This window comes from Mytilus edulis, chromosome 8 (genome assembly GCF_963676685.1).
Source record: "Mytilus edulis chromosome 8, xbMytEdul2.2, whole genome shotgun sequence".
NCBI lineage: Eukaryota > Metazoa > Mollusca > Bivalvia > Mytilida > Mytilidae > Mytilus > Mytilus edulis.
The window spans coordinates 38,223,771-38,229,837 of record NC_092351.1 but is presented as its reverse complement, the minus strand read 5'-3'; positions in this window follow the sequence as shown (position 1 = coordinate 38,229,837).

Below are 6,067 nucleotides of genomic sequence, written 5' to 3'. Positions count from 1 at the left end.
CCAGATCATTTACTGACTAAAGTGTTGATAATATGCCTAAGAAAACAACCTATTGTTTTTAACTCGAATAATCCAGTCGATATATTTTACTCACTTCGATCACTACATTAACCTGTTAAGGGCATACGATACAGTTTTGATCCTGTATTTACAGTTTGATGAAAATTTCCATATAGGCTAGTTTTTGCCTGCTTAAATCAAATATGTAATAAAAAATATACCTTCATGTGTTACTTTTTGAGTTAAATGAGGTCGAAATTTTGTATATTTGCTCAAAATTCGGATTTATAGCCGTATTTTCACTTTTGAAAGAAAGCCATAAACTTTTTTGTTTTATAAGATAAACACAAATTGTTTTTTTGTTAGATAATTTGCAATTTTTGCATTTTTTATTCAGAAATAACTCATATTTATCAAATGGTCATGAATTAAGAAAAAATTGTATTTTTTTGCTGTATATTTATCAAAATTAAAAAAATTCCTCTATTTACAGTTTTATAAAATTTGGTCCACATAATCTCCCTGCAAAATGAAACAAAATGTCGATCGTTTTAAAAAATATGGGTCCATGCACTCGTTTTCAAATAAAATCAGTTTGAATGATAAAAAATAGTCGAAAAATGCATCTTTTCCCGATATGTCATAGTTTGACGTCGCGAAAATAACATTTTACGTTAGCAACGTCATTACCTCCCCTGTAACTGTATCGTATGCCCTTAAAGGGGATTAATTTTAATCCTTACATAAATTGATTGTCTCCCATATTACATAAACATGAAAAAATATTTTGAAAAGTTTCTCAAAAAGGAAAATCACAAAAATTCTGAGCTGCGAGGAAATTCTTGAAAATGAAGCTACCATTTGATTTTTTTTTTGGGGGGATGAAGATTTTCTCCTGTTTTTTTTTATATCTGTAATCTCTTTCCTGCCTCTTTATTTTTTACTCTACTTGGTACCTCTTTTCAAGTTTTACTAGTGTATCCTACATCTTTTTTTTTTAAACAAATTGTCATCCTGTCCTTTTTAAATACAGTTGCTCATCCTGCTTTTTTTTACTTAAAACTCCTGACCTGCCTATTTTTTCCAATTTTCATCATGCTCTAGCCCCATGTCGAAAACGAGGGATTGATCCTGGTTATATGGATAGCTACACATCTCACTTATATATATATATCTATATGACAGTCGCATCAAATTCCATTATATATAGTGACAACGATGTATTAACAAAACAAATAGACATAATAAGTAAAAATGTCAAAAATACAGCAGTCAACATTGTGTTACAAACTTAATCACTATAAAGAAAACAAATATATAACATATGTGGTAGACTATTAGCCTAGTTGAACTCTCAATCCAGGTCTCACAATGTGTAAACAGTAAATATTTACTATAGGTAAAATTGAGTACGACCTTCAGCACGGAGCCTAGGCATAGCCAGAAATTAGTAGTGGTTTTGCTAATTAATATTCATAATATGTAAATGAGAATTGTACCACGTGATAGTAGTTTGAACTGGACTGGCTTGATATCATTATAATCATTAAAAAATCATTAAAACACGGATATTATAAGTTGCCCGTCACAGAGTCCTTATTTACAATCACTTTGATATTTCCGTGAAGTTGTCAGGCGGTCAAAATCAAAACAATGAACGCGAATTTAGTGAATTTTTCGTGCTTTCGTGAGTTTATTCTTCTTGAAATAGTGACATTTTAACTTTACGTGGGAACCTAGAGTTCAACGACTACACATACAAGGTTTGGACTTGCTTATTCTTTGGAAATTCAAGTTTCAAATTTCACCCCGGCAACCTGTTTTCGTAATGACCTTAGTAGCCAATTTTCAACACGAAGTCTGCAAATTTGACGTTTCAGCCATTTTAGCCTGTATTTTACACTGCAATATTAAAAGCCTCTCGCTTCGATTTTTAAAATAGCTCAGGAACCTGTATTTTTGCAACAACAGTCATTATGTTTCATTTAAATGGTGTATATTGTTGTGTATATTCATTTTCTGCCCCGGCAACCTGTCTATCACTTAAATTAAAATGAAAACATACATTTTTTCAAAATTCCTTATCATTTTAATGTAATTTCCGTGACCCGTATCCGATTTCTTTAGTATAATATTCAAATAAGCAAAGTGGCGTTGATTTCTGGATATGGCTCACACGGATTAGCAAGCTAAATAAAAAGCCTGGAACCGACAATGTAAAAATAAAATGTTTAAATGCCTAAAAAGGCGCAAGGTAGGGCCGATCGTGCAAGGGCTGTATAGCCAGTCATAACCAGTCTAGGTCGTTAAAATGTGCTTAAATTCGTTAATTCGTAATTGAAAGAGTGTTATATATTACAAGAGAAATTGTAATCGCATTCTGTTTTCGTATGTTTAGTTCAAATATGCAAACGTTCCGTGAGGCACTTCGTTCAGTGTATATTATAATATTTTCCGTAATATCAGACTTTCAACCTCTACAAATTTACAATCTACTGTGCAATGTCGAATAAAAGGTTGAAAGTAAACATTCTAAATATAATGTATAACGCTAAATTTTTAAATATGAAACCACGCGGTTCTGTAATTATGAATATACGCCGTGCATGTCACGATAAGTTCAGTAATGACATAGTCAAATTGCACCCTTACCCTGATCCTTAGAAAAACTAGACAAACTATTGCCTCTGTGACTCATTTTAATTTAATTTTTCATTTTTTGTTTTGCTTTTTCAAAAATTCAAAAAAATATATTATCGAACCTTTTCCATATCAAGTTTGCGACAATGCGTAAAGATATTATTCACTCGTATTGATTGTTATATATCATTAACTATGTCAAAGTCGACGTGATTAGTGGAGTTGACCAGTACGTCATTCGGTCATTTTAAAATTCAAATTACAGTAACACATTGCTACGACTGAGGATGACAAGCCGCATGATGGCGCCTTCAAATCGACAGAAACATGTATAACCCCACACGCCCCTGCCCATTAATAACACTGCTGAATAATGATCCACAGTCAGTAAACTCTAGCTAGAGAAAAACTATTGAAGGTACAGACCATTTTATTTTCGGGGGCAGGGGCCGGTCACTGATATTTAGAAGAAAAAATCTGGCCCTGCATGATTTTGCCGTCGTACATGGGTTGAAATGATAATCTGGCCCATTCTTTTGCGAATAGAAGACAAAATCTTTCAACAAAATTATTTAGCAACAAATGTATTAAAATCAGGCATCATTTTTAACGCTTAAATATCCTTAAATTTACTTTTGTATGTCCATAAAAACATTGAACTTGACTGACAGAATCAATAACGATTTTCTCGGCGAAATCAGAGGAATATGCTTCTGGTGAAGTTTAACCCTATGTTTTTGACGAAAAAATTCGCCTCGGTACGCTCGGCCAAGAAATTTATTCGATGCCCCCACTTTGAAAAATCCTGGAACCACCCCTGTACGCAAAGACCCTAGCATGGGGGCGACACACACTGAAAGTATTAATTTTAGCCAAGATATTCCACCTTTTTTTTTTTATCTATTTGGATTGTTGAGTTTTTGACCATTTCAGGTTTCAAATTCTTTTTTTATTCTATATTTTAAAATATGTAAGAAGTTTTGCAATGTGAAAAGAAAAGAATCTATCAAAATAATAGCAGTTGTTTTATTTTACTTCATCATGATACTGTTAATATGCCTTACACTTAGTTATACTTCAGATTTTGTAGTTGATTACTAGTACCTGACACCATATTTTCCACTTAAATGTTAGGATGAATACATAATTGTTCTCATAACATTTACCATTTTTAAAATTGAATCCTTCAAAAGAATGTCCTAGATTATAAATTCTCTACGAATAAAAGGAAATGGGATTATAGAATCCGTTCAGGATGAAAGTTGGCAAAATTTAGATCGATTTTCCTTCCCTATTGTTAGCTTTCCTTTTTTCGGATGGTGATGTTCCTTTGGCATCATCTTACGGTGTTCATATTCCGCAACTCGTTCGCTATGCCCGTGTCTGTTATGACGTTTTGGATATAAATGAGCGTTATCTATGTATTACTGGTAAATTATTAAGTCGGGAATTTCGTTGCCACAAATTACTTAAAATCTTTACTATGTTCTTCCATAAATTTACATATTTGGTTTTTAAGTTTGGTTGTGACTGTAGAAAACAAAGTATTTCAAACGGGATAGCACATGCTAATTATACGGAGATGATGTTTACCGTATACGAAAATTTAGAAACGATCCTGGTAAACTTATCAATTATTCAACAGCTGTAATTATATCAAAGAATATTGTTTTTATTGATATTAATATTGATTTTGTTATCATTAAATTAAAAGCAAAATAAATATTATTGCTATTTACATTATGCACATTCATGGATCAACAATCTACCGATACCTGCATCTTGTCATTGCACTAGGTCATGTTTTTCTCTGACTGTTTATGACATCTTTACACTAAGTCTTAATTAATTGGTTGTTGGATATGGATTTATAATTTAGTCTAAGATGCATGATTGTTTATTTATTAGTTGTGATTGGCTTTGAACTAGCTGTCAGTAACTGCGACTAGTACTCTCAGATCTTATATATATAGTGTCTTTCGGTTGTTTGGATGTACAAGTACCCGGTCACGTCCACTATTTTTAGATGTTTTTACACCTTTTGTTTGATGTACTTCTGTCTGTATCCATCTAATGAGTTAAGATTTTTTTCAAATGATTTAATTTTATCTTGTACTTTTACACCACTGTCCCAGGTGAGGGTGAGGAATGGGGCCCTCCTTACATGTTCAACCCACCCACATTCTGTATGTATGTGGCTGTCCTAGTTCAGGCCATATGATGAATTTAGTTAGAGTACATACAATCTAAGATTCTTTCATCTTGCAATAGTATTAAAAAAAATGACTTTTCTACACTTTACACAAGTATTCCCCATTCAAAACTATGAGACAAATTGAAAGGGTTGGTATTGCTTTGTGCCATAAAAAAGAATGGCCAACGTAGATAAAAATATCTTGTCTTGGGGAGGGATAAATCCTACTTTGTAAAGGATCACACTGATTATCTTTTTTATCTGAAACTGACATTATCAGGATGCTTGATTTTTTGATTGACAACATATTTGTTACGTTTGGAGGACGTATTTTTCAACAGACTGTCGGCATTCCAATGTGAACCAATTGTGCCCATCTTCTTGCCGACTTGTTTCTTTATTAATATGAGACTGACTGCATATAGGAACTTCTAAGGATGAAAAATAAGAAATTAGCAATATCCTTTAACTTTACTTTCCGCTATATAGATTATGTTCACTCACTATATAATTCAAAATTTGGTGACTATGCTGAACGCATCTATCCCATCGAACTAGAGAGAAAGGATACAACAGATACAGTTACGTCTGCCTCATATATTGACTTACATCAAGAAATTGACAACGAGGGTCGGTTGAAAAACAAAACTTTACGACAAACGAGATGATTTCAGCTTCCCAATTTTTCCATTTCTCATGATGTAGCAACATTCCAGCAGCGCCTGCATACGGAGTATATATCTCCCAATTTTTAAGATATTTCCGCGCTTGTATTTCCTATCATGATTTCCTTGATAGATGGTTGCTGTTCACCAGGAAGCTATTAAACCAAGAGTTCCAAATGGTGAAGTTGAAACCATTTTACGAATGCCATCACGAGTTGGTTGATCGTTATGGAATAACCGTTTTCAAAAATGATATCGGATATGTTTCTTACGTCGCAACTACAATCCCCTTCCCATTTCATTAATGTGACCTACCGAATTATACTATTTACCGGGTTTTTGATAACACGAGCAACACGACGGTGCTACATGTGGAGCAGGATCTGCTTACCCTTTAGAGCGCCTGCATGATATCATACCAGTTTTTGGTGGGGTTCGTGTTTCTCAGTCTTAAGTTTTCTATGTTGTTTATTGTGTACTATTATTTGTCTGTTTGTTTTTTTAATTTGTAGCCGAATAACAGTACTGTAGTTGAAGAGTCAAAAATGCAGTATTACTGGCGACGCGT